Raw genomic sequence first — 24,189 nt, 5'->3', positions numbered from 1 at the left:
ATGTTATCAGGAGGGCTTCCCCTGTCCACATAATTACTGCCTCTGGGGGACGTGGAGTAGGTACGTGATGGGAGAAGCTCTCCCGTCGGCATAGGTAGCTTCTTCACTAAACACTACAGTGGCAGTGCTGTACGGTGTAGCTGTGCCACCTCACTGCTGTAAGTGTAGACAGGCCCTAAGGCCATGTCTACATTGGCACTTTGGTCATGTTAACTTTTTGTTGCTCAGGGTTATGAAAAAATACTCCCTTTAACGACAAAGGTTTTAATGACGAAAAGCACCAGTGTGGATAGTGCTTCTGGTGACAAATCTATGGCTCCACGGCAATAAAGAGCAGTTACACAGTGCACCTTAAAATGGTGCAGCTGCACAGCCAAGCCATTGTAAAGTGCACAGTGTAGACATAGCCTTAGTCACTTAATCTCTCTGCCTCCTTTTCTCCAGCTTTAAAACGGGGACAGTAATGCTTACCTATCATTGTAAAGTGTTCCTGTATCTACAATTGAAAAACCATCATAATACTCATCTACTCATTCTACAAATTAAATCCTATTTTTTTGTAACTACCAGGGTAACAAACTGATGAACCCTCTTAGTCATTGATCAGCAGTTCCTCCTTTGAGTAGTTCCATTGACTCCAAATGGGACTACTTGGAGTAATAAGGTATAAGGTAACGTGTTAAAAACGTATCTTTTTCTAGTGAACACGAGGACAGTCAGGACTTAATAGTGCTGCTTGTTCCCACAATCCCAGCATCACTGATTGTGCTGAAAGGGTCAGCAGAAAAATAGTTGCTGTTGAATTTTACCTTAAGAACATAAGAACGGCCATACTGCGTCAGATCAAATATCCATCTAGCCCAGTATCCTAACAGTGGCTAGCCAGGTGCCCCAGAGGGAATGAACAGAACAGGTAATCATCGCCCATTCCCAGCTTCTGGCAAACAGAGGCTAGGGACACCATCTCTGCCTGTTCTGGCTAATAGCCATTGATGGACCTATTGTCCCTGAACCTCTGGCTGCCAGAAGCTAGAACTGGACAGCAAGGAAAGGACCACTCAAAATTACCCTGTTCTGTTCATTCCTTCTGAAGTATCTGGCACTGGGCACGGTCAGAGACAAGATACTGGGCTATATGGACCATTGGTCTAACCCAGTATGGTTATTTTTTATATCCTGCATAGTAATTTAGTGATGGCTTTATGATCTAGGGCCTGGGTGCTCTTGTGGCTAGTTGGACCTAATTTCTGCAATATTTTAGTGCATCAGTTAGGAAATTCTGCTGCAGCTGGAGGTAAATTCAAAAGTATAGTTTATCAAATTAAATATAAGAATAGTGATATTGATACTATTTTGATATTAAATGAACTTTTACTCTGTCCTTGTTTTCAGCATGCTTCAGCCCTGTATTAGCATAATGTTCATAAGGTTTTCAAAGGTTTCCCACTAAAATGAGGAGCTTAAATTCTTCAGAAATTGCTTGTACGTGTTTGATTAGGAGGTAAAACTTCCACCTGCCTCTTGCAATTAAGATTTTTCAAGCTTTCGCCCTTAATTTTACAGTGCATTTGAAAGATAACTGGTCACAAGTGTGGTGGATTAATGAAACATCCTTTATGTTCTGCTGATAAAATGTTCTGCCCTATATTAGGGGACTTAAGTGTTTGTAAATGAAATATATTTGCTCATTCTGAGAATGTGGTCAACGTTTAAAACAACATGAAGTACATTGGGGTTGAGGGTGGAAGAAGACAACATCTAACATGGAATTGCTGTACTTTCACTCTAGTACGCTTATAGTATTAATTGGTTTCAGACACTTGGTCAATAAAACAGCCCTTTTCTAGCTTGTGTTAATTTAACTCAGATTCCAACTTAACTTTTTGCAGATGTATGTCACTGGTTGACCTTTCATAAGCTAAATAAATGAGACCTCACTTGATATTTTCTTAATTTAGTTTTAAACTCAACTTTTCGTAATGGTTACAATAAAAAAAATCTTTTCTGATTGTCTAAACTGAGTTACTTAATACTTTATTATAGTAGTGAAGAACCAAATGAGAGGCTGTCTCTACACTACAGAGCTTGGTCAACATAAGTTATGATACCATACAGCCACCAACTTCTGTATCACTTGTGTGCATGCATACTTGGCTACTTGTGTTGGTGTTGCGCATACACACCACTAGTGGTTGTGTTGATGGAAAATGTGGTGTGCCGGTGTGCCCTGTGTCATTGTCCGGTGCAGTGCCATGTGGGACATTTTGCAGTAATTTGCCCAAGGATTTTTGGTTCAGGTTCCCACAGTATCTCAGTCTCCATCCCATAATGCTTGTTCATCCGATTATTTGCACACCATTTTTTAAAACTCTGACAATCCCATATGCCACTTTACAGCCTCTGCCATCTCTCAGGCAGAAGTATGGACCCTGCTGAGCTCCATGCAATTCTTATGACTGTTGCTAATGTAAGATGTGCAGTTCTCTTGTATTTGCAGAACTTCATTGAGTACTACTATAATTGGGTATGTGAGGAAGAGGAGTTACTCAACCACCATGACACCTTGCTGAGGGTAGCACATAAATATGTCTGGCTGCTGTTGGCATTCAGTTGGTAGCTCCCCATTGTTAATTGCTGCTTTTGGGCTGAGAAACAAGGATTGCATTGTAATGTAGGTTTGGGATGACAAGCTGTGGCTGCAGAACTTTTGGATGTGAAAAGGCCACTGTGATAGGTTATGCCCCTTAGGAAGCCACCTGATGTGTTGAGATACTACTGAGCCTGCCTGTTCTGCCAGCATGAGCCCCCTTTAACTGGTCTTGCTGGGTTAGGCTCACAAGCCTCTTCCAGCCAAGCACACAGACAGGGCCACCCCCAGCTACAGATCAGCTCTGGGAAGACTCTGCTTAAGGGACTCGTTCCAACACTCTGGTGCTCACTCCTTTTAAGGGGTACAAACCCAAAGGTTTTATGAAATTCGTCTCCTCCCTCAATGTGGAGGAAGGTATGCACAACTTCTCGCCCCCCTACTTAGAAATTACAGAAACTGGGTTATATTATAAACACATTTTATTAACTACAAAAGACAGATCTTAAGTAGTAAAATGGGTAGCAAACAGAACAAAGCAGATAACTAAGCAAATGAAACCAAACATGCAAACTAAGCTGGTTTCACTAAAGAAATTGGTTACAAATAGTATTTCTCACCCTAGATATTGTTTCAAGCAGATTACAGAAAATCTTGAAAGCCAGCTGCACTGGTCTTCCTCTTGAGACCTCAGGTATTATTACTCACAAGCTAGACGCCCTTCCAGTTAGGGCTCAGTCCTTCTCACCCCCCCGCCCCCATCCAGTTCTTGCTTCCAGTTGTTTTTCAGTATCTCTTTGGGTGGGCAGGCAGATGAGAACTTTGATGTCACTCCCCTGCCTTATATAGCTCTTGTGTAAGGCAGGATCCCTTTGTCTTATAGTGGAAAACCACTGGCATTCCAAAAGGGGGAGAGGGGTATGCAGTACCAGGTGACTCAGACCCACCTCTCTGCATGGCTGTGGCAGCCATTGCTCATAAGCTGTCTCCAGGGTCCACAGGAAGACTAAGCTCTTTCACAGTGCATTGTCTCCGCTATTGGCCCATTAGACCTGTCTGGCTTTTCCATTGTTGTAGCTGAAGGGCTGGTTGGGGTGACACCCAAAGTAACACATTTGAAATACAGATACATACCTACTATTCCTAACTTCAGATACAGAAAAGATACAGGCATACAAATTGGATAATTACATTCAGTAAATCATGACCTTTCCAATGATATCTTACATGAGCCATCTTGCATAAAGTACATCTCATTTATGTCATATTCATATTATAAGCATATTTTCATAAGGAATATGTAATGTAATGTCACAGCCACATTCCTAGATCTGCATGCCAAACTTGCTGCAGCATAGGGATGCAAGAATGAGAGCTGCATTGACTGTGGAAAAGTGAGTGGTGATAATGCTCTCGAAGCTTGCAGTGCTGGATTGCTGTTGGTCAGTAGGCAATCAGTTTGGAGTTGGGAAATCCATGGTGAAGGCCATTGTCATCCAAGTAAGCAAGGCTGTTGTGTGTATCCTGCTGCACAGGACTGACTCTCTTGGCAATGTGCAGGAAGTAGTGGATAGATATGCAGGAAGGGGTTTCCAAACTGCGGTGGAGCAATAGAAAGCATACCCTATTCTGGCACCATCCCACCTTCCCCATAAGCATGTGAACAGAAGGTGATACTTTTTCATGATTATGTAAATGCTAATGGATCCACTGGGAACACTTCATTGTTATGGGTGGATTACTGACTCCCATTTTGAATTCTGTAATGTGGCAGTTACGCTTGATGTAAACTAATAAATGAACTCTGAGTTTCTAAAAGTAGAACTTTATTTGCACTTGAACTTTGTTTCCTGTACACAATATTCAAGCTAAAAGCATTTTAGCAGCATTGTGATAGGGCAACCCATACTTTAAAAACCCAAGTAAACAAGAAACATTTATTTTTATGTATTTAAGAACATATTACAACCCTTCAGTAGTGTTACAAAACATGTAGTGCATTGTGGCTGATCCTGTGGTTTTCACGTCTGTGTATATGTAGCCGTGGTTCTCCTTGTTTTCCCCAGGTGTTGAGTGGTAGAGGTGAGGGTTGAAACCATGCTGCTACCTGTTGTGGGGCATAGGTGGCAGTGACCATGGACTTTCCCTGCATTTTAGATATGTAGGTCAGTGCTTTGCAGCATCTGAGTTTGTTGCGTGAACAAACCCATGATGTTCTGGTGCACTTCCTGCTGCGCTTCTTAGTCCCTGTGCCTCTCCTGAAGCAGCCACTCTCTCCAATTGTGGTCCTTCTCCATGGTCATAGACATGTGGTCTTCCAAGACCTGTGTTCATGGCCAGTAGTTGAAGAGGACTGGAAGATTTTGCAGAACAGGTTCCTGGGCTACTTATTTCTCCACCTGATCAGAGTCAGATGTTTGGCAGATGTAGAGGGGGCACCTCAAGGCCACCACACTAGAGGCTGCTGATGAAAACAGAGGTACGCCATTAGATTTACAGTCACAACAGAAAGGGAAAGATAAGTCTCAAAACTCCCTTATTATTCCTGTAAATATCTTAAGTGCTAATTGGGTATGAGCATAGGCAAGTGTGGTGAATATTGTTAATATTTTTGCAGTAAGTGGTTATCTGGCTGATATCTGACTCCTGGTGGTGTCAGGCAGAGAGAACCCAGCTGGTACTCTGTCTTGAAGCTGCCTGGGCCTGTATGCTGCTAGCCTGTTTATGGAAATGGTACCAGCAGAGCTCATTGCAGAATGGGATGGAAAAGTCTCCTATTGTGTGGAGAGGGGGAGAAAACAAGGCTGCCTTCCCTATAAATGTTCAGGAGAGGATTGCAAAGTATCTTAATGAAAACTTCATCAAGATCTCTCAAGAGGATAAAAGGGACATTCCTATTAAGACAAACAAAGTACACTGCCTGGGCCCCATGCCTAGCCAAACAAGCTAACAGGAATGGAGGACTGGATGCCACCTCTATCTCTGAGCATAGGACATTGTATAATTTGGATTGCCATACTAATTTTTTAAAATTTATTTTTAATACTTTACAAGTAAAGTAAGCAATCAAAAATCAATGCATTTGTTCTCTAAATGCACAGATTGCATGGGAGCCACTATTAAATGGGAAAGAAGGGCAGGGGGGAAGGAAAGGAGATGAGGTTTGGGGCAACAAAAAGTTAAAAAATAAGGAATAACACACATTCTTATATGAGTGCCCTTCCTTTTCACCAGTGGGCTCATCTGCGCTTGCCTGGCGGAGCTGGCTTGACGCCGGCAGAGTTTTAAACAGCTCTTAGCTTGCCTTGTGGTTTGTGTCCCACTCTGCATCACGTTCCTCCTCTTTGCTATGGGTTGCAGCAATATCTGCCTCAGGCTCTGGCGAAGTGTCCACAGTTGTATGTGGGGTGCTGGTGGGGTCTACATCAAGTGTCGCTTGAAGTGTGTCGGAGAAATGGCAGGTCTGCTGGGCAGTCCCAGCTTTGTTTGCCTCTCTTGTTTTCTGGTATGTCTGCTGAAGTTTTTCACACAGCACTGCTACTCATCCCTGTTGTGCCCCAATTCCAGCATCCCCTGCACATAGATGTCTATTTCTTCATCTGTTCCATAACTGTGTTGTAAAGTCTCTTCTCTCCACAGGTAAAGGAGATCTGTGACTTCTTTACTGGTCCTGGCAAGAGCATGTCCAGTAGCTCTCTATGTACGTGAAGCCAGCATGGTTGGATGCTCACAAAGGTGTGCAGTTGAGAAGCATGCTTGGCGTTTTAAAGGGGAATGGGGCTGTCTTCTGGTTCCTGTGATATCAGGGCAGTGAAGTTCAAAGTTGAGACTGGAGTGACCACAGTCTTGGGGACAAGAGCATTGTGGGACAGATGCTGAAGGACTGTTAGGGTCAGTTATCAGGGGATAGCCGTGTTAGTCTGTATCCACAAAAACAACAAGGAGTCCGGTGGCACCTTAAAGAATAACAGATTTATTTGGGCATAAGCTTTTGTGAGTAAAAAAAAAAAACCTCGCTTCTTCAGATGAAAAAACCTCACTTACTCACGAAAGCTTATGCCCAAATAAATAAGTGAGGTTTTTTCATCTGAAGAAGCGAGGTTTTTTTTTTTTTACTCACAAAAGCTTATGCCCAAATAAATCTGTTATTCTTTAAGGTGCCACCGGACTCCTTGTTGTTTTTGTTAGGGTCAATGCAGGTAGTGCAGTGTCTACACTTGTATTGCATTGTTGCAAGTAGGCTGATCATGCCTCTGCATCTTTTAGGGAGGTGGTGGTGTTCAGTCGCTGTTAAGAGGGGGGAGAACAAAACAAATTTAGGTGTAGACACGTGCACAAGTAGGTTGAAACAAGTCAACTTAAGTTGACCTAACTTTGTAATGTTGACCAGGCCTAAAATGCCTGGATACCCCGGAGTCTGTCAACTTGGTTTGTGAAGTCTTAGTGAAAGGACCAGTGAAAAAGTTATTCATTATTTTGATAAATTTACTTAACTACACTAACTTGTTAAACGTGAATTGACGCCTGGTTCCCATTGTTCATGAGTAAAGGTTTTTGTTAAGCAGTATGAGCATGGTGGTTTGGAAAATTCTGAGTAATGCATATATTTATTCATTTAGTGTTCTAAATTTTAATGGTATCTCTGGCTGGCTAGACTTCCAGAATCTTCCTCCCAGGGCTCCCTGACTTGTGAGCTATTTAAGTTGGCCAGAACTTTCTGTTGCTATGGGTCTACTAAAGAGTCCAGAACTGGCCTGTTGCTGTACACCTTAGCAGGCTTGCAGGTGAGTTAAGTGCCTGCCAGTAGTAGGACTGCTGCAGCTCAGCTGGGCAGGCAAGTTTCTGCAAACTTTCCTCACAGGAGCTTTGAGTGTTCCATGACCCTCAAAGTTCCAGTCAGAAACAGGAAAGCAATGGGACCCATGCAGGGGTCTGCCCACATGAGACAAGCCACAGGATCGGAGCCCTGGTGCACAAGTCTGCATGCAGGTGGTAAGGAGGAGATAGCCCAACACTTTAAGGTATTGTTGGAGTTTGGTTGAAAGATATGTAATGGTTTCACAAATGAGGCACGGGTAGCTGAGCTTCCGCCTCCCTCCTTTTAGAAGGACAGATGCAAGCCTTGTATTCTATTGAGCATAATCACTTCCTGGAACTAAGACACAATGGAGCTGTTACATGTATCCCTGAGATAATTGTCATAGAATGAAAATGCTGCTTCTGAGCTGCTGGGGGTAGGAGGCTTTATTTTTTTTAAAGATTCTTAAGATGATATCATCATATTCTAACAGCCTTGCCTATCTAGCAATAGTTTTTAGGAAACAGTCTGAGGTGTCTCTTTTTGAAGTGATACTGTTAATTTTTTTTCTAAATTGGCTCAAATTTTTCTGATGGAGTACTCATTTAAACTGTGTTTTGAAACTTGTAAAATTTGAGGGGTTTTCTAATCCTTGATTAAAGTTTTAAAAGGGTCTCTTCAGAAGTGGAGTATCTACACAGGAAAATATGAAACCAATTATAAAAAAGATCTATCAAATTAGTTAAGTAAGGAAATTGAAACATTTAAGATCCCCCTCCCCCCCCACTCTTTGCTGTAGTAATCTTGTGTATTTGTAATTTAAATGTGACTGGGTGCCTATAATTATATCTTAAAAATCTGAAAAAAAATTTGTTTTCCCTTCAATGAAACATGGCTTTATGTAAGGCAATTTGAACTGAATTAGGGTAACTGTTAGTTGAGCTGTGGGGATAAGTGTGCATGGGTGCCCAGGAAAATAAGAATGGGTCAGACCAAAGATCCATCTAGCCCAGTATCCTGTCTTCTGACAGTGGCCAGTGCCAGGTGCCCCAGAGGGAATGAATAGAACAGGTAATCAAGTGATCCATCCCCTGTCGCCTGTTCCCAGCTTCTGGCAAACAGAGGATAGGGACACCATCTCTGCCCATTCTGGCTAATAGCCATTGATGGACCTCCATGAACTTATCTAGTTCTTTTTTGAACCCTATTATGGTCTTGGCCGTCACAACATCCTCTGGCAAAGAGTTGCACAGTCAACCTGTGGAACTCATTGTTGGAAAAAATACTTCCTTTTGTTTGTTGCAAACCTGCTGCCTAATAATTTCATTTGGTGATCCCTAGTTCATGTGTTGTGTTATGAGGATTAAATAACACTTCCTTATTTACTTTCTCCATACCAGTCATGATTTTAGACCTCTATCATATCCCCTCTTAATGGTCTCTTTTCCAAGCTGAAAAGTCCCAGTCTTATTACTCTCCTCATACAGAAGCTGATCCATACCCCTGATCCTTTTCGTTGCCCTTTTTCTGAACCTTTTCCCATTCCAATATATCTTTTTGAGATAGGGTGACCACATTTGAACACAGTATTCATGATGTTGGCATATATAGAAATGGATTTATATAGAAGTGATATGATATTTTCTGTCTTCTGATCTTTCCCTTAATGATTCTCAATATTCTGTTCACTTTTTTGACTGCCGCTGCACATTGTGTGGATGTTTTCAAGATCTTTTTTGAGTGGTAACAGCTAATTTAGACCCCATCATTTTATATGTGTAGTTGGGATTGTTTTCCAATGTGCATTACTTTGCATTTATCAACATTGAATTTCATCTGTCATTTTGTTGCCCAGTCACCCAGTTTTGAGAGATCCTTTTGTAGCTCTTCGCAGTCTGCCTGGGTCTTAACTATCTTGAGTAGTTTTGTATCATCTACAAATTTTGCCACCTCACTGTTTACCCCTTTTTCCAGATCATTTATGAATATGTTGAATAGGACTGGTCCCAGTACAGACCCTTGGGGGATACCACCATTTACCTCTCTCCATTCTGAAAACTGACCATTTATTCCTACTCTTTGTTTCCTGTCTTTTAACCAGTTACCAATTCATGAGAGGGCTGTCCCTTTTATCCCATGACAGCTTACTTTCCTTAAGAGCCTTTTGTGAGGGACCTTGCCAAAGGTTTTCTGAAAATCTAAGTACAGGAGAGAGAGAATGTGGCTTTTGATCTGAAAGAAGGTGGAATCAGGAAAGAGGTAATGAGGTAAGCACTTGCTCAAAGGTGCTGCAGTGAAGCTGGCTTTACTTGTAGCATGGAATGACCTCTAAAACCTGAAATGTGAGGCTTGCTTACAGCTTCTGTTCTCTCTTACTATTTTAGTATATTTAAATTAATGGAGATATCCTATCTCCTAGAACTGGAAGGGACCTTGAAAAGTCATTGAGTCCAGCCCCCTGCCTTCACTAGCAGGACCAAGTACTGATTTTGCCCCAGATCCCTAAGTGGCCCCCTCAAGGATTGAACTCACAACCCTGGGTTTAGCAGGCCAGTGCTCCATCCACTGAGCTATCCGTCCCCCACAAGGTCTTGCTTAGTTCTTGGCACTAGTGGATTTGCTGTAATAACACTAGATTGATGGAGGGCAAGAGGACATGGTCTCAAGCTGATTCTTGTCCCAGGGCATCAGTTGCTGGCCTTGCCTAAGTGATAAGCAGGGTCAGAGTTTAAGCCCATGCTCAGCATATTGTCTCTTGCCCTCTCCCCTGCCCTTCTTTAGAGCTGTTGCTGCAGAGGATGCAGCAATTTTTGAGGAATGCAGGTGTGTTTGTCTATCTGACTGCTTAGCTAGGGCTGAGGTCTCTGTCACCACTGACTACAATGAGATGTAGGCCAGGCTTCTTCCACTTGGAAGATGAAAATTTCAAACTATCTATTTTGCAGGGGAATCCGCTTTTAAGGTACTGATTCAGATTATATAACTGTATCTGTTTTGCCAAAATTACAATTTCTTTATATCTAGAAGGCAAAATTCCTGTAGATTAAACGTTTTTCCTATGGAACAACCAAGTTCTGCCTTATGTATTCTAGATTTATACCTATTATTATATTAACATTTATTCAAACTCCATTTTAGATCTCTTGATTACATTTCATTTTCACTCTCCAGGAAGGCTTGTAAAATTGTTGAGACATGCCCCGTAAACTGTTATGATAAAAGCTTGTGCCAGTGAACATGTGAAATACTAGACTGAAAAGTAAAATGTGCTCCTTAGAAATTCAAGCAGGAACTTTTATTTTTTCTGTCAAAGGGCTTGTCTTCACTACTGTGAGTGATGTAGTTATACCTACCTAATTTCCTAGTATAGACTTGGCCTGAGTTGTGCCTGTGCTGATGAGTCTCTCCCCTCTCCCTAAACTCTAGAAAACAAGCAATCCCAAATAAGGGTTACAATCATTTCTGGAGACCGGTTTTTTTACAGCCGTCTGTTTGTTTCAATGTTTTATATTTAGATTGCTATTTAAAATACTGCCTTGCCTTTAATAGACAAAAAGATAATTCTAATAAAATATACTGTGACAGGAGGCCTGGAGCTAGCCAGCCCTCTTCTGTTAACCCTGCCTAAGTAGGCAGGACTTATTGGGGTCAGGTGACAGCCTTGTAAACACCAGGGTGTAAAAGGGCTGATACCTTAATTTGGAGGGGGAAACACAGGGAACAAGCAACATAAGTTATATTGACATAAGCGGTAGTGTAGACCTGCCCTCAAAGTAGCCCAGAAGGGTATGGGAACTGAACCCAGAGGGTGGGCAGAAGAACCTTTTGTTTTTACTTTTGTTACCCTGGAAAGGGATTGAATTCTGAAAGTAACCCAGCCAGAGGGCTGAACCATGTGAATCCCCAAGAGACAGAAAACCCTGGTGAGGGGGAATTGAGGCTCAGCCAGCAAGGGTGCTGTGGCATAGACATGCCTTTTAACATGTGCCAGTGCCTCCTTTTCTCCTTCCCCCTCAACCCTCCCCCCAAAAAACAACCCCGTGGAATCTTGTTTCTCACAAAATGATGGTGACCTGTTGCAAACTAGAGAAACAATGAGGACGCACCTTAAAGACTAATAGATTTATTTGGGCATAAGCTGTTGTGGGTAAAAAAACCACTTCTTCAGATGCATGGAGTGAAAATTACAGATGCAGGCATAAATATACTGACACTTGAAGAGAAGGGAGAACTAGAGAAATTACCAAGTGAGCAACCAGTATAAGGATGAAGCAAACACTAAATGTACACTTAAGTATTTCTCAGTTGTTTTTGGAATAGGTTCTTTGCTTTGTTAAACTAGAGTAAAGTTGTGTACATATAAGGTATTCTAAGGATAAAAATGTAGGATGTTTGTTTTGGGATAGCTTTCCTACAAACCTGGGAAATTCAGAGTTAGTTACATTTGAAAGAAATCCAAATGTGTTAAGGCAGGGGTTCTTAAACTGGGGCTAGGGACCCCTCTGGGTCACGAGGTTATTACATGTGGGGTCAAGAGCTGTCAGCCTCCACCCCAAACCCCGCTTTGCCTCCAGCATTTATAATGGTGTTAAATATATAAAAAAGTGTTTTTAATGTATGGGGGGGGGGGTTGCACTCAGAGGCTTGCTATGTGAAAGGGGTCACCAGTAAAAAAGTTTGAGAGCCACTGTGTTAAGGTGGGGTAATACACAGCCCTTATTTAATTCTGAATATCCTGGCTTTGTAAGTTTTTTTTTTTTTTTGGACAGCTAAACATCTTTCAGTATTTTTAACCTTTGAAGGCTGATATGAATGCCGCCTTAATCCTTGTTTAGCATCGTTCTTATCTGGGAATTTCCTTGTATTTTTAATTAGTTCATACATGAACACAAAACAAATGACCCAATGAGAATTTTACTGTGATATTCCTAATGGTTTGAAGATATGTAGTATCAACTTTAAATCACATTTTTGAAAAGGAATTTACTTTACGGCTAGATTAATCAGAATGCTCTTGCTGCATTATCCCTCTCTAGAGCAATGCAAAGTAACCAGAGTGTATTACTTGTCCCCCATATTTTAAAAATTGCTGGTAAAAAACATGAGGTGGAGGTTGCAGTGCTAGTGACAGCCATAGAGTTCTAAGACCTAGCAGTTGTGTCAGAACTTATTTATGTTCGTGTGGTATGTGGCTGTTGTAGAGGTGAAGTGTGTATCCTTCGTGATGGTATCGGCTCAGTCTTATCCAGTTAAACTGTTCTGAAAGATGGAGAATTTGGTGAATATGGGAACATATACCAATACTATTAGCCTCTTCTCCATGTTCTTGGTTAACTTGTATTAGATTTGGATGGAAGTGGCTAATTCTGTGGGCAATTGTAGCATTTGACTTCTTCATACGCATATCTCTGTGGAGAGGGAGTTTGGGAGGGAGGAGAGCATGGAAGGGGTTGAGGGTTGTCATACTCTGATGAAGACCCAGATAAGTGGAGTCTTGAGCCTCTTTCAGAGGGTGATAGGGTTGAGATCTAGGCTCATATTTCTACCCAAAGAAAGATAACTTTGAAGACAAATAGCTTAGAAAAAGGGAACAAATTTGTTAAGGAAAATTGTTTTGTTCTGAGAAGTTGCTATGCTATAGTAACGATTATAATAACTCTTTGGTAGAGACCAGCATCCTCTAGTATTACTGTAGAAACCTGCTGTCCTGCATTTCGATTATTCAGTCTTGAAAGCATGTGTAGACTAGTAGCTTGTTAATGTTTTTTAAAATTCATTTAGGTTGTTACAGAGCATTGTATAAATTTAGTGTGTGTGTGTGTGTGTGTGTGTGTGTTTACCGTATAAAACTTTCAGTGAGAAATAGAATAGACTTCCAGGATTTTAGAATAATTTACATTCACATATATTAAACACCAGTTGGACCAACCCATGTGGTCAGTTGCACTGAAAACTTATTCAATACAGTATGCCCAGCTTGTCAGAGTCTTATTGGTGATACTACATAGTGCTCTTGTAGTGAATCAGAAGTGGGCCAGTTTTTTTAAAGTCAGGTGCACTTAATTGAATAGATCTGTGCTTAACTTGCACATGTTCCAATAAGTTGTGTGCGTGCATACGACTATAACTCAAGGGTTCTCAACCTTTTTCTCTCTGAGCCCCCCCTCGACATGCTATAAACACTCCAGGGCCCGGAAGGGGAGGCCTGGGGGCAGGGGCCTTGGGCATAAGTGTAGTTTGACTTCTATTCTGGGGGTGGGTGGGTAGGGGCCTGCAGGGCTTGAGCCACCTCCAGATGTAGGTAGTGCCACCTCCTGACTCACTTCAGCAGGCCGCCCACCGTGCCTGGATTGGGGAGGGGGGGGCAACCAAAAATTATAGCTCAAAGGTGGGGATAGCTCAAAAAGTTTGAAAACAGCTTAGGGTGCAGGGAGGCGGTAGGTAGGTAGGGGCTGTGTGCAGACGAGGTAGCTCAAGGTGCAGGGAGTGGGTAGCTGGGGCAGTGTGCACACTGGGTGGCTGTGGGTGCGGGGAGAGGTACTAGGGGCTGTGCGTGGGCAGGGGGAGGTCAAGGTGCAGGGAGGGTGTAGTTCAGAGTGAAAGGAGAGGGGCATTACAGGCTGTGTGCTGGGAGGACTCCACTTTGTTCCCTGTTCCTGGAAGGGTCTGCCAGCCACGGAGCTGGGTCTCCCCACCTGGGGGGCTCTTACTGGCTGAGTCTGTAGGAGCAAAGGGGGCTGGGAGCTGAGGAGCAGCTTCAACCTGTGGCACCAGCAGGAGAGGAGGGATTGCTGCTGCTGCCTGCTCCATGGCACCAGCCAGAGCAGCAGCTGCCCTGCGCTGCCCGGCTCCAGCTTCCCGCTTCCAACCTGGCCAGGGGGTGGGGAGAGGAGATGGGCGAGGGAGAGGTGTGGAGCTGCCCCCGGGACTGCCGTGCTCTTGCGTTGCAGTTGGGAGCTGGGCAATGCCCTCAATTCTGCCCATGGGCTCAGGGCTTCTGCCCCACAGGGAGCACCGGTGCTCTGGGCTTCAGCCCCATGCCTCTCAGCTTCAGCCCTGGGGGGGGGGCACCGGGGATCCGTGCTTCAGCCCTGCCGTGTGGGATGCCGGGATTTGGGGCTTCAGCCCCGTGGGAGGCGCAGGAGATCAGGGCTTCAGCTGTGGGGCCTCACGGTCCTCTTGATAGGGCTCGCAGACCCCCGGGGGCTGCGGATCCCCAGTTGAGAACTGCTGATATAACTGGTTCATTGTCTGTGCTTAGTGTCTGCACACATGACCAGCTAACCAGTTAAATAGCAATATGCACACAGTTAGCTTACTAACACATGCATGTGTGAAAGTGAAATTAATTATATTAAAGAAATAGAATGAATTAAAGAATGCTGTATGTACCTTTAAGTAGAAAGGAGAAATGCTGCAAGCCAGGGGGCAGGAAAGCAGACATTAACTGCTTAATGAATTTCCCCACTTAGGGGCAATTGGTGAAGCATTAGCCTTAGATCGATAAGAGTTAATAAGGAAGCAGGATATGCATATTGTGCCCCATGCAAATTTTACAATTTTGTTCTCTCTGTCCCTTTGTTTAGTTCGCACCCTTTTATCTGTATAAATAAGACTGTTTGAATCTTGCATGGGGGCTCACATTATCTGAATGTATTAGCAGAGCGCTGTGCTAATAAAACAGAGTGGTCTGACAAACTGAGTCCTGAGTCTAACTTTGACACATGTCATGGGCTTATGATTGTAAAACAGTTGTAAGTTTGTGCTAAATTACATATGCTTATCTTTGAAAATCTATCCATTGATTTTTAATTTCAAAAATAAATGCTACAGAAAGGAAAAATTACTAATGACTTACTGGAAAAACTGGAACTCTCTGACTCAACATCAGACAGCGGCAAGCTTAGTTGTACACTTAGGAACATATTTGCTGCAGGCTCTTCGTTTGGCATGTGGGTATTGGTTTGAGAGTTTCTGGAGTAGCTGGGATCGGGGACTGGAGCTGATGCTTTGTTCATTGAGATGGGGAAAGACTGGCAAAAATGTAGTGATCCTGGAACAAAGCAGTGGCTCAAGAATATTTACAGTGGTCAAAACCTGATGCTTCAGGAGAAAGTTTAACTGTCCCCTCTCCAGTGGTCCTATTTTAAAAACAGTGTACACTAGAAATGTGGATAGAACTTCCTTCTGACTTTAGCTAGTGCTTAGTTTAGATTTCAAGGTCTAAAGATCTTTGTAACCTCTTTTCAGGTAAATACTAAAGACAGTTTCATTTGAGGAAACAATGCAAATTTGCAGACAGTGATAGAAGTGAAAAGAATAGTTTCTTTTCTAGGTTGAACGTGTCTGCCAGGAAATGTATTTTTTCCATGATTAAAACTATATCTAAAGTACAAAACTCCAAAAGTAATGCACACATTACAAGATTCCCTTCTGCTTGAAATGATTGTGAAATAACTCCTCTAAAGGCGGAGAAGGCGCTCCCTACGACGTGCACAGCGTACTAGATCTATATAATTGCATAATTTACACTTTCATACAGAGGAGGAGGAAAGAGTTTTGTGAATAAGGCATGTGACAGGGAGACTTGGATTCTATTCCCACCTCTGCCACAGACTGTCTTGAGGCAAGTTTTGCAGGACCTGATTTCTCTGAGCTGCTGAGCACCTAAAACTCCTATTTAAGTGGATGGGATTTTTCCTTTGAAAAATCTTGCATTTAATATCTGTGTCTGTTTCCTCATCAGTAAAATGGGGATAATACTTGTGCATCTCATGGATATGTTGTGAGGCTTAACTTATTAGTATCTGTAAAGGTGCTTTGAGATCCTTCCATGGAAGACTGAGTGTATACTTAGAACTATGGACTTCATATATGGACTTTCTGGTATTCAAAGAATAAAACTTTATAAAGAACATATTTAACAAAGAGATGTGGCTAGTCTTTGCATGCATGCACAAATTTAGCATGATGGCCACTAGTGATGTAGCACAAGGCAGTGGGACAGGATTTCTCTTTGAGAACATCACTCTAAGCTGGCAGGGTTGCTCTTCATGACAAAACATCTAGGTATTAATGCACCTTTAGTATCTAAAATCTCTGAGAGACCTGTGGGCACGGAGGGTTAATGGAAGAATTTATGCTTTTGCTCTCTTTCCTATATCTTTGGTTTAAGACTGGGTTTTAATTTTCAGTGTTTAGGCTTTGTTTTGTAGATCTGTTTTCCTGTTGCAGTCAGTGGGCATCCTAAATGAGCAAATTGTGGAGGTTTAGGCCCATAAATGTATAGTTTAATATTTTTATTAGTATTTACTGGAGACTATCAATATCTTCTCTGTGTCAATATCTGTAGTTTAAGTCGACTGTCAAATACCAACAGCAAGCAATATAAGATCTATTAGAAATGGAAAAAAAAAAAATCCCACCACGTTCTTAGTTCCAACAGGGCATGTATTGTATTGAAATGCAAAACAAAGTAAATAAACATCAAACTGCCTCAAGCACATTTGATTGCAGGTATCTGCAGTTTCTAGCTGTTGTAGTTGGAGAGTGACACTTCACTATTTACAGCAGCTTTTGTGTTCATGTGGTCTTATAAGTGTAAACTGTTATATATACTCTTTCCGACCATTGCTCCATAGCTCAAATTCCCTCCTCCTTCCTTGTCGCTAACACGGAGGCCGGTCTGCACTAGGAAAGACTTGCTGGTATAGCTGTACCTGTAAACCAGGGGTGGGCAAACTATGCCCCGGGGGCCGCATCTGGCCCTCCAGACGATTTAATCTGGCCCTCAAGCTCCTGCCAGGGAGTGGGGTCGGGGGTTTGCCCCACTCCACGTGGCTCCCAGAAGCAGTGGCATGTCCCCCTTCTGGCTCCTACACATAGGGGTAGCCCAGGGGCTCTGCATGCCATCCCCGCAGCTCCCATTGGCTGGGAACTGTGGCCAGTGGGAGCTGCAGGGGTGGCACCTGCGGACAGAGCAGCGCCTCTGCATAGGAGCTGGAGGGGGGACATGCCACTGCTTCTGGGGGCTGCTTGAGGTAAGCACCACCTGGAGCCTGCACCCCTGACCCCCACCTGCACCCCAACCCCCTGCGCCAGTCCTGATCCCCTCCCACCCTCCAAACCCCTTGGGCCCACCCCGAGCACCCTCCTGCACCCGCAGCCCCTCATCCCCAGAGCCCTCACCCCCCTCCCCCCCCGCACCCCAACCTCCTGCCCCAGCCTGGAGCTCCCTTCCGCACCCTGAAATCCTTATTTCTGGCCCCAACCCAGAGCTCACACCCACAGTCAGAGCCCTCACCCCCTCCTGCACCCCAACCCCCAATTTTGTGAGCATTCATGGCCCACCATACAATTTCCATACCCAGATGTGGCCCTCGGGTAGGGTGACCAGACAGCAAATGTGAAAAATCGGGACACGAGGTGGAGGGTAATAGAAGCCTATATAAGAAAAAGACCCAAAAATCAGGACTGTCTCTCTAAAATCAGGACATCTCGACACCCTACCCTCGGGCCAAAAAGTTTGCCCACTCCTGCTGTAAACCCTTCTAGTATAGAGCTAATATAACTTCTGTGATTGATTGATTAATATGTCTATATCAATCTGCAAAGTTCCTCCTGTTTTGTAAATGCCATTTTGATAGTAACCTGTTTGGTAACACTTAACTTTTACACTGTAGCTTCCATCATGGGCTGGGACATCCAGGAGATGGTGGCAGAAATCCGTATATCCAGCAGAGAAGCTAATAATAGGAATGCCATCAAGGGGTGATGACTTGATAGTCTTTCATTCAAATGAGTGAGTTCCTAGAAGAAAAGTCTGGCTGCAACCTACAGGAACAAGTTTTCACATTTTGGACTGGGAGGAGGCTAGAGCAAAGGAACTAATCATCTGATAGATTTTTTTTTTTGAAGGAGCTCCTGCATCCTACTCTTCTTGCTCAGTCTTGCTGTTGTCAGCCAATGAGCACCCAAGTGCAAAATGATCCAATCCTTAAATAGAGTTCTGGCCACTTCTGCCAGGTGACACCTTCTCTCTTCCCCCCCCCTCTCCACACCTCTTCACAAGCAATCTCTCATTGTAATATAGACCAGGCTACGAAGTTAGGTTGATCTAGATTGCCTTGCATTGACTGTGCATGTGTGTACACTAAAATTTGTCTCTGGCTGTAAAGGCCCCATTAAGGTAAACACAGTAAAACCACCTGCCTGAATGAAGTGGATATAGGGTGAATGTAGAGGTTCACAATGCCTGAGAGTGACTGCTCTGGCCACAGTTGTGAACTCTGCTGCTCAGGAGTCAGAGATTGGACGCGACACCCACTGAAAACACCTGGTGTATTTTTTAAATACCTTTTTCTGATTGCACACCTAGCAGCTGTCTCTTGTGTGCAGCTGCCCAGCTGTCTATGCTGGCTCCACACCTAGACATGCTCCTGTAGACAGGAGGTATTGAATCTCCTGGGCCTATGGGGGCACAGCTATGGACCAGACATAGAAATGAACATCTGTGAGAAGATTGTAAGGGGGATGCAGGTGAAAGGGGTATGACAGGGATCAGCAGCAGCGTCACATGAAAGCAAAGGAACTGCAGCAGGTGTACCACAAATCCAGGGAGGCCAACAAACTATCTGATGGTGAGCCGTAGACCTGCCACTTTTTTCCAATGAACTGCATGTCATACATATGGGACCCTGCCAGCACCCTGCAGACTACCATAAATACCTCCGAGGAGCCTGAGACAGCGACCTCTGCCATAAACGGCGAGCAGGATGGGGGTGACACAATGAGGGATAGCCCAGCAATGCTGGGACCTGTTTGAGACTCTACTGCAGTCTAGCCAGTCCCACCAGCCGAGCACTGATGAGCCCAATGAAGGGGAAGAAACCTGGGGTGAGTGTGTGCATACATTTTCCTTGTGTTTAATTATAAAGATGGGAACCAGCCCATCCCCAAAATTGACAAGACACCAGTATTGGCTTTTCACTGTTTTACTTGTATGAGAAGAGGTAGCGGTGCAACAAACAGAAATAGAGTTGGTCTGTGCTTTAACTGTTGAGTTAAATGGTAAAGGGCCATATGGAGCATATTGTTTATGTACACAGAGATGTCCCTTCTATCTTCCTGAGAGCTCTTGATGAAACTTCCGTGGAGATGGCATGCAGTCCTCTCCCGAGGGCTTTGAGGGATGGCTGCCTTATTTCTTCCTGTGTGGCAGGACACTTTATCCTGTCACTCCATCAGGAGTTTGGCTGGCACCATTGCAGTAAACAGGCTAGTGGCATACAGGTCTGAGCAGCTTCGGGAGGGCAGCTGCAGCTGTGCTCTCTGTGCCTTTGTTACCCTCAGGAATGAGATCAACTAAAATCGCCCCCGCCAGTTGAAAATAGTGCCAATATTCAGTGCCATTGCCCTATACACGTACCCATGAAAATAGAGACCAATACTTTGTTTTATGTAACTGATAATCTTAATGCCCTACTCCTTGCTGCCCTCCCTCCCCGTCAGACCATACTCACCATGGCTGGGACTGGAGAGTGGTGCTGGGCAGAGGCACTCCAAAGTTGAAGTGTCAATAAGCATGTCTCATTAAAAAAATTTATTGGAATAAGGGAAAGGTTGCAAAATTTCTCTTTCCCTTTCCATTGTAACTGTAAATCCAATGATAAATTTGTCTGTTTTATCTGTAGCTGCTGCTGTTGCGGCCTTGAGGGGTGCTCCCTCTTCACTTGCAAAACACCTGACCCTGATGAGGAAGAGAAAGAAGAGGACTAGGGAAGATATGTTCAGCGAGATCATGCAAGCCAGTGTTGCATTGGACTGTGAAAAGAGGGCCTGGCTGGCCAATGTGGCAGCCAGCATGGAGAGGGACTGAGAGGACAGGAGAAAATGGAGAGAACCCCAGGAATCCCAGCAGGAAAAGGAGAGAGAGATGGACCAGGACATAATAGGGCTTCTCAGGCAGCAAACAGATGCTGCAGACTCTAGTTGACTTATAGGTCCAACAATCATGGACTTCGGCCACCCGTTGCAGTTTCTGGAGAACTCTATAGTGCCAGCTCTCTACACCCCCCGACATTCCATGTGGCATCATGGGTTGCATCCCTAACCCTGTCACTCCATAATGGGGGACAGTAAGGACAACAACAGATTAACACATACCATGTATTCATCTTGCAGGTCAGTGTATGTGTAGTCAAAATGGGCTGCATTTGTGCACTGAGATGGAAGGAAATGTTCGCTGCCTTTCTAATTTTAAAAGTTCTGTTCCATTAATTTGTTATAAGATTGTATTTGCACATTGTGTTTTGCACTGTTTTTCTCACTCAGTAAATTTATTTTTTGAAAATAAACTCATCTTTATTAGTTTACCACACATACTGCAGAATGCATAGAAATACTCAAAGCACCAAGTACCTGTAAGTATACAGCACAATAGAAATCATAGGTTCACCAAAACACCCAGTCATACGTGTAATGGTACAGCAAGCACCATGTAATTCATAGGTTTAGTGAAAGACACAGGAATAATTATAAATATACAGCAAGCACTACACTGTTCCTTACAGCTCCCAGACCTTCAGGGCCAGAGTACAGTCCAGCACATTAATGTGTCTGGCCATTAACGTGCTCTTCCAACTGCATAGCTCCACATTCAGTTTGTGATAGTCCTTTTATCTGGCTGTTCAGTAGACAGCCACTCCATTACCTCCCTCCACCTCAGTGACTTTCCTCCTTTGCCTCTCAGATATTATGCAGGATGCAACAGGCAGCTATAACCATTGGGGTATTTTTTTCACTGAGATCCCATTTTGTGAGTAAACATAGTCAACATACCTTCAGTCTACTGAGTATGTTCAACTGTAATTTTGCACCTGCTGTTGAATATTTTCTTGGTGCTGTCAAGGTGGCTAGTGTGTGGCTTTGAGCCATGGGAGTAGGGTAGGGCTGGGTCACCCAGGATTACTACTGGCATTTCATTATTGCCAATGGTAATCCACTGGTTGGGAAAGAATGTTCTTGCTTTCTGAACAGTCCTGTGTTCTTAAAAATGTGAGCATCATGCGTCTTCCCAGGCCATCCCATGCTGATATTGGTGAAACATCCCTGGTGATCCCCTAACACTTGTGTAACCATAGAAAATTAGCCATTTCTTTTGATGTACTCTGGCAACGTGGGCTGGTGCCAAAGTAGGGATGTATGTGCTGTCTATCGTCCCACTGCAGCATCAACACAAACAGCCAGGTATGCACACGCTTGAGTGATATACTATCTTTGGTGGCTGTATGCTGTTGTAATTTGCGTTGACCAAAGTTTGTAGTGTAGACATGGCCTTAGACCACATCAGCCCCCTCCATTGAATCCACCTTCATGTGTACATCAAATACAAGCTTAACGTCTTTACCTTTTTGAGGCCTTTTCATAATTTAGCTAATCTAGTACCTATTATGATGTTGACCCCTGCCTTTGTTGCTTTACCAGCATTCCCAGCCTTTTATGTCCACTATTCAGCTTTGCTCTTAAATGTGGCCATGTTGCCCCTTTTGCATGAGAAAATCTTCCTGATTAAAATCCAAATAGCCACTGCTTTATCTTTCTTCAAATACTTCCTTAAGGCTAACCTCTCTAATACCTACAAAACCCACCCTTTTAATTATGGCTAGACATGTGACAACCTATTTTTATTTCTTCTGTACTCCCTCCCTTCCTCTAATCCCAACTATGAAAGGTAAAAAACAAAAAAACTCCAAACAAAAACAAACAAAGCTATGCCAATTCTTTTACTGTGCGAATTTGTATGTTTAATCCATATTCTCTACCCTTCTTCTGTTTATATCTTTAAACAGTAAGCTTTTCAGGGCAAAGATTCTCCTGTTCTGTATTGGTTGAGTGCTCAAGAGAAAGGAGCCCCAATCCAGATTAGGACCGCTAGGTGCAATCCTAATTTACAACTACTAGTAAATGAAAGCAAATTCTAGTTGTACAGTTTGCTCTTCAAGACAAAGAATAGGAATATACAAGCCCAGAAATGTATATTAAAGCACACTACGAAAGAAATTTCAAGGTCTCAACCATAGAACTAGTTAAAATATCCAGTGGTTTGCCTTTCAAAACACATGACATGGGCATTATCTAAACTTCATTCAAATGTGTATGAAAGTTGCTTTTGTAAACCATGTGTGTACTTCAGAGGTCTTGCCATCAACCAACATTATCTATGCCTTCCATTCCAGCATTCACCATAACACCCAAAGAGTTTAGCCTCCATTTTAATTTGCATTCTGCCTTTTACACAAAAAGTTTTGACCTTAAGAACATGTCCTCTGTCAATTTTCTTGAAGATAAATTGTTAATTTTGGGAGATTACAGGTAAATCCAAACACTACCAGTTAGGCGGTCTGTTCCCATCTGTTTTACTTATGTATCAGCTATTCTCCAGTTGCTTGGATTATGTCCAGTTTATCACAATTAAACTGTAGATGGAGCAATCTTTAAAGTTCTCATCTGTTTCTACCTTTTGATTTTTAGATGACAGATTAAGTAGTTGAGGTTGGGTTTTGTGTCTGTGAAGCTCTGTGCCTTATTTTGCAGTTTAATACATTCTGCAAGAAAGTGTAGTTATCATTTGCAAGAGAGATGTTTTTAACTTAATAGAATTTGTTGTTTCCAACATTAAGGTGCCAACATCAACGTTAATACTTCCTTTTACTTAATATTGGACTAATCTGAAGATGTATGTAACTAAATATATGCAATATGTACAATTTTATTGAAACAGTACCATTTTGAAGCTAGCTCATAGGGTCTCATTGCATGATCATGTGTTATTAGTCAATATATTGGCTTTATCAACAGTGGAACTGTATTTCTTTGAATCGTGTCAGTGTAGATGTGCATCTGACTGTAGGTGTGCATGCACCTCATGCATGTGAGATTGGATTTTTTGAGTAGCTGTGTCTGTCAGGGCTGAACATGCTTCTGTACAAGGGCATAAAGTGTGTAGCAGTCACATTCCTTTTTGTTTCTTCATCTTGCCTGTGGCAAGAGATGGAACTCTGTAGTTTTAAGAAAGTGCTGAGTCAGACACTCACTGTCATTCCTTTTTTTCACTAATTCTGTGGAAAAAAATTCATCTTCACCTTGCTACTTCCTTGAATTCGATCTGAAAAGAAAAAACCTCCAGTAATTCCCTGTACACCTCCTCTGTACAGTGAGGCAAGGAGCTCTGTGCCAACTGCCATGCCTCATGGTGGACTCAAACCCTGCTTGTATTATGAAGGACTCACTGAGGGACACATCTGATGTGTCATCTTTCTGGGGGTGCCATATCAGTTACTGGGTGTGCTGAGCATTGTCATCAACGACCCCCAAGTCCAAGGATGCTCAGCTCAAGTTACTTCTGCTGGAATAATCCACGTAGGTAATTTCAGAACCACGAGACTCCCATCGTCGATCTCCATTGCACACTCAGCATTATCATAAAGGCAGCAGGTTTGATGAATGTTAGGATGTTATGTGGCTTCCATCTAAAGCCTGTCATCACCTTCAGGAGCTGCCTTTCTGTCTTGGTCCACTGTCACATTAGACAAAAGGGTGTTGGACATCATCACATATTGTTACCTTTTCACTTGCTCACCTTACCCCCTTACCCATTCCTCTTCAGATACTTTTCTCAAGAGAGCCTATAAAAAAAAAAATTAGTTTTGTTGCATTGGCAAGGAGATACCTCAGGAGTGCAGGAGAAGAGGCTTCTACTTCAGATATTTTCTCTTTTCGAAGAAGGTCTTCACCTTATCTTATA

At 43.1% G+C, this 24,189-nt stretch overlaps 1 protein-coding gene across 2 annotated transcripts in view; it reads left to right on the top strand.

Annotated features, from left to right (window-relative positions):
* DOCK9 (dedicator of cytokinesis 9) overlaps positions 1-24,189 on the top strand; it is a 306,118-nt gene that overhangs the window by 1,024 nt on the left and 280,905 nt on the right. The window lies entirely within an intron of this gene.

Source organism: Terrapene carolina, unplaced genomic scaffold, assembly GCF_002925995.2.
Source record: "Terrapene carolina triunguis isolate 2854851 unplaced genomic scaffold, T_m_triunguis-2.0 Scaffold21, whole genome shotgun sequence".
Taxonomy (NCBI): Eukaryota; Metazoa; Chordata; order Testudines; family Emydidae; genus Terrapene; species Terrapene triunguis.
Note: the sequence above shows the minus strand (reverse complement) of the source record. Positions and strands in the feature narration are given on the sequence as shown.